Here is an 11175-nt window from a genome sequence, read left to right on the forward strand (position 1 = left end):
CCCAATCCCCCCACCCCTCTGCCCTGGTAACCACCACTCGGCGGTGCTAAGATTCCACATAAGAGTGATGTCATACAGTATTTTTTTCTCTGACTTCACTCACTTCGCATAACGCCCCCAAGGCCTATCCTTGTCACAATCCTTTTCATTTTCTTTTCTTTTTAAAAAACTGAAGTAGAATTGACCAATTGCATTATGTTAGTTTCAGGTGTACAGTGTAATGACTCAATATTTGTTCATATTGCAAAATGATCACTACAATAAGTCTAGTTACCATCCATCCCCCATACGGTTACAATTTTCTTTTTTTCTTTCTTGCCATGAGAACTTTTAAGATGTACTCTCTTAGCAACTTTCAAACACAGGATGTGGACTTGTTAAGCACCATCACCATCTGTTTCATACCCCTAGGACTTACTTATTTTATAACTGCAAGTTTGTACCAGTTTGTAACCTTTTGTCTTATAGGACCACCGTTGTGTCCTTTGTAATGTATAATGTAAATTATTACTGAGTCAGAAGCTGGCAACATAATTTCATCTGGCCAGCAGGTAGCCTTATGATCTTGGACGAGGGAAGATGCTTCTCTATCACCCAGAGTCTAGAAGGACACTTAAAGGCACTTGCCCCTGGGGAGAAAACAATCCTCATGGCAAAGACTGAGATAGCGATACACAAAGAGAGATGGTCGACATGTCCCCAAACAGGCAGCTGGCAGGAAGGCTAGAATTTGGACCCACATTTGATCTCCAGCCATGGGCTCCATCCCAGCACCTATCCCTGGGCTTTGGTTTCTGTGAGTCAGACTGTGTCTACCCCAGCAGACTGGGAGCTGCTCCAGGGCTGGCACCACACCCAGTTCCTCTCTGGAATGAGGATCCTAGGTTTCCAGAACTCTGTGTCATTGCTCAGATGAACTTAGGTCTAGAGAGGGAGAGATGGGATTGGCCCGGGGGCCCCCACCCTTTTTGCAACAGCTCTCCGTGTACTTCTGGGCAGGAGTCTAGGGCAGGCTGTGTCAGGAAAGAAACCAGGCAAACTTTTATATGCAAACCTGGGCCCCATAAGGGCTCTCTCTTGCATGCTCAGATCTCCCTCCAGAGGGCTGTGATGGAAAAATGCATTTGTCCCAGACATGGATAAAGATGATAATAATTCTTTCCGTCAGTAGTTATGTGTTAACTGTGTATCATGGTCACAACCACAGAGGATAAGGCAGGGGACAACACAGACATGGTCCTGTATGCAATGGGATACTACTCAGCCATAAAAAAGAATGCAATCTTGTCATTTGTGACAACATGGATGGACCTAGAAGGTTTCACGCTAAATGAAATAAGTCAGACAAAGACAAATACTGTATGATTTCACTTATATGTGGAATAAAAAAAAACCCAAAACCAAATGAACAAACATAAAACAGAAACAGAGCTATAGACACAGAGAATCAACAGGTGGTTGGTTGCCCAAGGAGAGGGGCTAGGGTAGGAAAGCAATGGATGGGAGAGATTAAGAGATGCACATTTCCAGTTGCAAAATAAATGAGTCATAGGTATGAAATGTACAGCTCGGGGAATATAGTCAATAACTACGTAAGATCTTTGTACGGTGCCGTATATAGTAGCTAGCCCTATCCTGGTGATCAGTTTGAAATGTAGAGAAATATCAAATCCCTATGTGGTGTAACAGGAATGAACATCATATAATAGGTCAGTTATATACCCCAAACAAGCAAATAAACAAACTCATAGAAAAAGAGATCAGATTTGTTGTTTCCAGAGGCAGGAGCTGAGGGGAGCGGGAATTGGATGAAGGTGGTGGAAAGGTACAAACTTCCATTATAAGACAAGTGAGCACTAGGGATGTCATGTCAGCACGACAGATACAATTAACGCTGCCTCCATTCACATGAAAGTTGCGAAGAGAATAAATCCTAAGAGTTCTCATCACAAGGAAAACATTTTTTTCTACTTCCTTAAGTTTGTATCTGTAGGAGATGATGGATGTTTACCAAACTCATTGTGATAATCAATTCACAATGCATGTAAATCAAATCATTAGACTGCACATCTTGAACTTATACATGGCTGTGTGTCAATTACATCTCAATAAAAATGGAAGAAAAGAAATTTTAAAGACAGACATAGTAGGGAGGGTATAGCTCAGTGGTAGATCATGTGCTTAGCAGGCATGAGGTCCTGGGTTCAGTCCCCAGGACCTCCATTTAAACAAACAAACAAACAAACAAACAAACTTAAATACCCCTCCCCCCAAAAAAGTGGGGAAAAAAAAAAAGACAGACATAATCCATCAAGGGCCACATTCTAACGAGACAGACAGAGTAAAAGGCTATCAAATGTGAAAAGTGCAATAAAGTCAGGATGCATGAGGGTCCTGGGAGGAAGGGGGGTCCCGCTTTAGACTGACCTTGGCAGGCACTGGCCATGTCAGAGATGGTAAATCTGAGCTGAGAACTGAAGGATGAGGAGGAGCAATCCCTAAAGATCCTAAGGGAGTCTGGACATCCAAACACAGGCAGGAATTAGCAAAAGGACCCTACGTAAGGGGGATGCAACACAAGTGTATGGAAAGCAGCCCCAAGGCTGGTGGAGTGGACCGGCGGGAGACAATGGCCCGGAGGCAGGAACTGATGCGGCCCCGGCTGGCCGGAGCCAGGTCGCGGAAGGAGTTTTAAGGACACGATAAATTCTCTGGCTTTTGTTCAGAGTAGGAAGGGAAGCAATGAGATGCTTTTCAAACTGGAAATGATATCATTTGGTTTCTGCGCTTCAAGGAGTCTTGCTGGGTGGAGAAAAGACTGCAAAGTGGTGAGGAGGCCAGGCGAGGAGGGCAGAGCAGACAGGGGTCTTTGGGAAAGAGGTCCGTGGTCGTCGGCGGGTAGTTTCAGGGGACAGAGAGGTAACTGGGGAGGGCCTTACACTCAGCAAACATTTATTTATCTATTTCTTAAATTGAAGTATAGTTGATTTACAATATTGTGTTTCTGGTGTACAGCAAAGTGATTCAGTTGTACATACATACATACATACATATATGCATACTTTTTCATATTCTCTTCCATTATGGTTTATTATAGGATATGGAATATAGTTCCCCGTGCTACACAGTAGGACCTTGTTGTTTACCTACTTTATATATAGTAGGTTTTATCTGCTAATCCCAAACTCTCAATTTGTCCCGACCCCCCATCCCCTTTCCCCTTTGATAACCATAAGTTTGTTTTCTATGTCTGTGAGTCTATTTCTGCTTTGTAAAATAACTTCCTTTGTGTCATATTTTAGATTCCACATATAAATGATATCATATGGCATTTGCCTTTCTCAGTCTGACTTACTTCACTTAGTATGACGATCTCCAGGTCCATCCATGTTGCTGCAAATGGCATTATTTCATTTGTTTTTACTGTTGAGTAGTATTCCATTGAATATATACACATCTTCTTTACCCAGTCACCTGTTGATGGACATTGAGGTTGCCTCCATGTCTTGGCTATTGTAAATAGTGCTGCTGTGAGCACTGGGGTGCATGTATCTTTTTGAATTAGAGTTTCCTTTTGATACATGCCCTGGAGTGGGACCGCTGGATCATATGATAACTCTATTTTCAGTTTTTAAAGGAACTTTCATACTGTTTTCCATACAAACTACATTCCTACCAACAGTGTAGGAACAGTGTAGGGTTCCCTTTTCTCCACAGCCTCTCCAGCATTTATCATTTGTGGACTTTTCAGTGATAGCCATTCTGACTTTGAGAGGTGGTACCTCACTGTAGTTTTGATTTCAGAAAATATTTATAGAGTTCATCGCGCCCTGTTACAGGCACTGCAGATAAAGCCATGAAGAAAACAAAGTCCGTGTCTGCATGGGGGGTCTCAAGGGTTCCAGGATTTTACACTGCGTACCCTTGATATGCCCTTGAAAATGAATTGCTCATCAGTCGAAGATCGCTGAGAGGTTCAGCAGGGGATGTGGGCTCAGACACTCTAAATTCCAGACTGGGAGTTATAGCGTCATGGTTCCCATTCAGAGTTCAGAGCCTGGTCTCTGAAAGATTTGGAAGAATGCCTGGGACACGATAAAAAGGTCAACAGAAAGGCACAGTTCTTCTTAGAATTATTACATTGCTGTTATGTGAGGTATGTAGCTACACAGTTTGAAAGGATGAAGGGCTCATCTGGGGTTATCCTGGGAGGCAAATGGACACTTCTAGGGGACGTGGGCTAACGTATTCTGGGAAGCAGATGAATGCATTTGGGAGCTTGTCCTCCCACACTTGAAGAGTTGCTCACCCAGGAGACAGCTAACAGGATGATGGTGAGCATGATTATATGTGTTTATATCTATATCTAGAGAGAGAGCTTGATTTTATTATAAGGAATTGGCTTGTGCAACTTGGAGACTGATGAGCCCCAAGTTCTGCCTTCTCTAAGCTGGAGGCCCAGGGGAGCAGATGGTGTTGTTCTAGTTCAAAGTACTGCAGGCACAAGACCTAGGAAGAGCCAATATTTTACTCTGAGTCCAAAGGCAGTGGGTAATAAAAACAAAACCAATGTCCCAGCTCAAGAACAGACAGGTAGAAGGAATTTTTTCTTATTCAGTGTTGTTCTAGCCAGGCCATCAACTGATTAGATGAGGCCCACCCCTGCTATGGAGGGCAATTTGCTTTATTCAGTCTAGAGATTCAAATACTACTCTCCTCCAGAAACACCCACACAGGTGCAGCCAGAATAATGTCTGACCAAATGTCTGGGCACCTTGGGGTCCAGCCAAGTGGACATATTGGATTACCCATCACACTCAGCCTTGAATCTGAGCTTCAGAGGAGGGACCTCTTCTCTTGGACGCCCCTTGAGACCTATCTTTGGAAGTGTTCAGGGAGAGGCTGAACAGTATCATGGTTAGGAGCAACGGCTCTTACAGAGACGGCCTCGGTTCAAACGCTGTCTCCACCATTTAAAGGTGAAATGCCTGTTGCATATTTTCTGCAAAGACAGCTGCAGACAGTTCCTCCCAGATCTGTCATCTTGCTGCTTCTTCCAACAAGAAGTGGAGTTTGTGCCATACACAAAATAGGAGAGCAATAAGGATTTACTGTGTAGTACAGGGAACTATATTCAATATTTTCTTGTAATAACCTATAATGGAAAATGACCTTAAAAAACATATAACTGAATCACTTTGCTGCACACCTGAAACTAACACAATATTGTAACAAAACAAAACAAAACACAATACTGTATATCAACTATACTTCAATTAAAAAAAGAAAAAGTGTTTACTTGCCTCCCCTTGAATGACTTGTTGGGGCCAATAGAATATGGTGGAAGTGACACTGACTTCCTCGCCTTTTAAGAAGATTTACATTGAGATTTGCAAATGTTAACCACTATATATAAAAATAGATTTAAAAAGCAGATTTCTTCGGTACAGCACAGGAAACTATATTCAATATCTTGTAGTAACCTTTAATGAAAAAGAACATGAAAACAAATACACATATATACATGCATGACTGGGACATAGTGCTGTGCCAGGGCACAGAGCCAGAAAGCCACCCAGCTAGCCCGCAGGACGTAAGAATTCATTATTGTTTTAAGCTTTTCAGATTCTGAGACGTCTGTTACAGAGCGACAGGGGACGGGGAGCAACCTGGGGCCGATCATGTCAGCTCTCGGGGATACCACGAACTCACAGACCTACTGACAATGAAGGACTTAACGCACCTAAAGGACTTAGGTCATATGATCAGTTGCTCAGTAATGTGACCTGCTGTGGTTATTCAAGCTCAAAGAATATGAAACACACCGGACAGGGCTGGTCTCTATCAGATGCATGTCTCCTGCCATCACCTCCGGGCGTATTCATTCTGCGGAAGTAAGAAAGGAGGATAAGGAACCCTAGCCTTGATCAAAATCAGTGGTCTGAAAGCAGAGGTGGAAGGTTTCAGCGTGCAGTTACTGAAAAAACCTTCAGGCAATCTTTTTTTTTTTTAATGTTCAATTTATTATTGTATTATTTAATTATTTTATTGTGGCAGCAAGGGGGCAGTAGTCAGGTCTCTGTATTTTTGGAGGAGGTACTGGGGACTGAACCTTGTGCATGCTAAGCATGTGCTCTACCACTGAGCTACACCCTCCCCCACTGGACAATCTTTAACACATAAGCTCTGGGTTAGTCATTCATTTCTGTGTAGATAGAGAAGAAAAAAAGCTAGCAAATAATTACACACCCAGTGCATTTCGATTAGTGCCCCAAACACATTTATTCCATAACTGGCCATTGTAAACGATAAAACACTTTACAACATTTATAGATTTTTTTCAAAGTAGTCCCAAAGATTATAAGCTTGAAAACTTGAAACTGTTAGTAACACACAGCTGCGTTAGAACGTCTGTTGAGAAAAATTCTGGTGGTTGAAAGCTGTGACGCACGTTTGTGAAACGAAGGTGAGTTTGCTAAACAAACTTGTGACAATGAACCACTGGCTGGCAGAGATACATAACCTTGACGATGTAATTGATTTTTAAAAATTGAAGTATAGTTGATTTATAATGTTGTGTTAGTTTCTGATGTACAGCATAGTGACATACATGTGTTTTTCAAATTCTTTTCCATTATAGGTTATTATAAGATATTGAATATAGTTCCCTGTGCTGTACGGTAGGACCTTGTTGTTCCTCTGTTTTATATATGGTAGTGTGTATCTGTTAATCCCAAACTCCTAATTCAGCCCTGCACCCCCTTTGCTGCTGTGGTGACCTCTAAGTTAGTTTCCTATGTCTGTGAGTCTACTTCTGTTTTGTAAATAAGTTCTTTTGTATCACTTTTTTTAGATTCCACATATGAGTGATATCACATGATATTTTTCTTTCTCTGTCTGACTTACTTTATTTAGTATGATCATCTCTAGGTCCACCCATGTTGCTGCAAATGGCATTATTTCATTCTTTTTATGGCTGCATAATGTTCCATTTTATATGTATATACACCACCTCTTCTTTATCCATACATCTGCTGACTGACATTTAGGCTGTTTCCATGTCTTGGCTATCGTAAACAGTGCTGCTATGAACACTGGGGTGCATGTGTCTTTTCAAATCAGAATTTTCTCCAGATACATGCCCAGGAGTGGGATTGCTGGATCATAGGGTAATTCTAATTTTGGCTTTGTAAGGACCCTCTGTACTGCTCTCCATAGCGACTGCACCTGAATTGTACTCTTTATAATAAACCAGTAATCAGTAAAGGCCTGTCCTGAGTTCTGTGAGCCGTTCTGTCAAACTGCTGAGCCTGAGGAAGTGTCGCCAGAAGCCCTTGTTTACAGCCAGCTGGTCAGAAGTCCAGGGGGCGACCTGGGACTTGCAACTGGCATCTGAGGTGGAAGTGGTCTGTGGGGCTGAACCCGGAGACCATGGGCTCTGCCGCTGACTCTGGGTGGGTGCACAGTGTCAGAGCTGAACTGAACGCGCATTTGGGATCTGAAGAGTTGGAGAACTGGTTGTTAGCATGGGCAGGAGGAGACCCCACACTTGGTGTCAGAAATGGCAGCGGTAAAACAGCACAATTATATTCACAGGTCCCAGGAGGAGAGGGCACAGCAGGCCACGGGGCAGCGCCAGGAGGTGGGGAGGGGGGGACCAGGGCAAGAGCCGTACTGCGGTTTCCTTCTGGAGAAGGACAGGTGGGGGCCGTGTAAGGAGATTTAGGCTTGTTTACTTTGAATAGTTTCAGATTCTAGGGCATGGGGACAGCTCCTGGGCGTCTGGTACCCGGCCCCTGGGTGAGCAGGGCAGAGAGAGCGCGGCTCAGCGTGTCACAGCCCAACGAGGGAGGCTGTTGAGGGTGCAGGCTCTGGATCAGATGGTTTGCAAATAAAAGACACGCTCAAAAGCAAGTTGTTTGCTGTAGGGGAAGGGAGGGCATAGCTCAGGGTAGACATGTACTTGTGTACTTAGCACGCATGAGGGCCTGGGTTCAATGCCCAGTACCTCCATTTATTAAAAGGTGAATAAATAAACCTAATAACCTCCTCCCAAAACAAACAAACAAACAAAAAAACCCAAAATAAATAAAATAAAACATTTTTAAAAGTCCACAGAATAAAAGGAGAGGGTTAGTACAGCCTCCTGCCCAGGAGAGTCTCAGTGTCTGGAGACATTCGTGGTTGGTGCCATCGGGGGTGGGGTGCTGCTGGTGTCTGTGCGTGGACCCGGGGGTCTGGCAACGCCCAGAACAGCTCCCCCCACCCCTCCCCTGCTCCACCACCGAGAATGGGCCACTCCCAAATGTCAACTGCGCCCCGAGACTGAGAAACCCTGGTTCCAAGCAAAAGGCAAAGCCTTATTTTCCCACAGTCACTGAATTAAATTGCCTCCTAATTCAGTAGACTTTTCTCCACGCCTCCTGTGATCCAGAACTTGCAGTGGGCCACGGGGGCGACACACGTTGGACGGACTGGGAGAGAGCCACGGCCTGACAGGACTGGCTGACTCAACACCCGGATGTTCGAAATGCACAGGGAGAAAGCTCTAGAAAGGGTGGAGTGGGGTGGGGGTGCTGCAAGCCGACTGTTTACATTCCTCTTCCTGAGCCTTTGATTTGATGAGAAAACATGAGTGGTGGTTTTGCTCTGCAACGGGCAGCCAGCACCTGCTGTATGCACCTGGCTGCTGCCTCGGCCCGCAAGCGTCCCACACCTGCACGGCCGAACCATGTGTGCTCAGGTAGGTACTCAGTGCGTAAATCACTGAATGAGTGAATGGAAATCACAAACACGTTTTCAAGGAATAATGGATGCATCTAGGAGAGGTAGGAATGACTTGTGTTTGAATCTCCCCAATTCCTTCATAAAAAAACTCTCCCAAAGAACAGCAAACTCAGCAAAGAAAATTACCTACAGACGACATTCTCAGTAAAACTCAGTGAACTCTGGAGCATGAGCACGTGGGCTCAGCCGAGAAATACGTATTTCTTATTCTACATCACAATAAGGAAACAAAGGCAGCTATGAAAGAGCAACTGTGCAAAAATTAGGGGACCTCAGAAAAGAGATGGGTGGGGGGAAAGATGGCGTCAAAAGGCACTGACAAGGGTCAGAAAAGGACTAGAAACTTAAAAAAAAAAAAGACAGTTACAAAACATCATTTACAAGACATTTACTAAGCTGTAAGGAATAGACAGACCCACAGAAAATACTGTAAGTGATATTGATGATGGAAAGAAGGAAAAAATCGGAGTTGAATGAGGGGATTAAAACTATTTAAAAGAAAAACTGTTCAAGGGAAACTGATAGAAATCAAGGAGAGACAAAGATCCAAAATACCGGAGCAGAAACAGCTGAAGAGGAAAACCAAAGCGATGGAATAAAATGAGTAATAAAAATCGTGATCTAATACACATTCCTGAAAGAAAAGGTTTGGGTCTTCAAAGGGAAGGGCCGAGCATACGTCTAGAAAATCAGCTGAGAAGTTGTCAGTAAGACACATTCTAGGAAAATTACTATTTACACATTTGAGCAATAAGTCGAGTTAGCTTAGAAGGAAAAAAAGTCAGATTAGCATCAAATGATTTGCCCACAGCACTGCATTCCAGGAGAGGGTGGTTCAACAAGTGAACAACACTCAGCAGCTCATTAAAAAACAAACAAACAAACAAACACATTGGCCAAGTGGGGTTTACTCTAGGGATGCAAGAATGGATAAATTAGAAAATCATTAATGAAATTTATCATCTTAACAGAGCGAAGAAGAAAAAAACATCACAGATCATCCCCAGACACTAAAGGGATATGACAAGATTTGTATCTATGTTAACACACAATTAAATAGGAAATGATAGTTCTTTCAAATATTGATAGATAGCCTGAAATTCAGGATCTCTCAACAGTAGAGGCTCTAATAAAAATAACACCAGCATCTAAATTTAAGTCAAGGACAAGAATGCCCACTGTTTTCACTGCTACTTAGCACGGAGAACGTGTTTTCCACTGTGTGATGGAGGGAGGCTGTCTATATTCGACAATCACTGTCTGAGAAAATCTACTGAGCTCCAACTCACCTCTCATGAGATCGTTTCCAAGGATCATAGCACCGACAGGTGAAAGGAATTCTGCTTTAACTGACTCAGCACGTTTATTTGCCAAGCATCCTTTGCATGTCTACGGTTCTCAGACACTCTCTTAGGTATGATGGTATTACAGTGAGCTGGACTAGAAGAGGATCCTGCGGTCAGAATGACAGTCCATGTTGTTTCCCTAAAGGGTTCTTCCACCATGATCGACAGCTGCGACTTTCTTTATAACTGACTCCAAACGGGATTGTCTGAGGAAAACTATGCGGGGACAGTAAACCTAGCCCTTTCTCCACCCCTGACTCACTCCTGGGTAGTCAGACTCCCGGTGGCACAATGCAGCCACGAACTAGTAGACAGAAGAGGGGACACTTTCTCAGGGGGTGTTTTCTTCCTCTCCCTCCCTTCCTTCCTTGTAAACTAAGGAAGTTAATTGCTAGCTGTGTCTTTAAATACACATTTTATCCGGTAACATTGAAAACATCTGTTCCCGTAGTTAGACTTGAATCATTTACCAGAATCACCTGCACAAACGTGCAGTCACGCGTTTTAAGACCCTGAGCAAGGATTCAGCACCTATTCAGCAAGTGGGCGATTGTTTCCTTAATTTCCAAAGCTGCCACTTGAACTTGTGAAATGGCTTTACCCTCTGCTGGTAATCACTGGGTTTTCACAATCAGGAGGGTGTGCCCCCCACCCAACCCAAGAAAACAAAAGGATTCTTTAACTTGCATTTCTTATTGTTTGGCTAAGATTGGCAAACGTTACTACTTTGCTAACTGGTAACTAATACCATAGTGCATTGAGACTGTTTCTATTTGTACTCAAGTCCTCGACTTTACTCAGGGGTGAGTCATTTAAAAGATCACCAGCAACACTGATTATTTCACTCCCTCCGGCTGCAAGGCGGGCTTCGTCTGCGCCTGCGGTGTCGGAGCGCCCTCTGGTGGTAAAATGAATACAATGCAGCCACGGGCCGGTCCTGGCTTGGCTCTCTGAGGCAGAGGTCAGGGATCAGCCTAGAAAACTCAAAGAGGGGGCACGCTTGATTGTCCCCTGGGAAAATTATTCACAACTTGATTACGAC

This window comes from Vicugna pacos, chromosome 9 (genome assembly GCF_048564905.1).
Source record: "Vicugna pacos chromosome 9, VicPac4, whole genome shotgun sequence".
NCBI classification, from domain to species: domain Eukaryota; kingdom Metazoa; phylum Chordata; class Mammalia; order Artiodactyla; family Camelidae; genus Vicugna; species Vicugna pacos.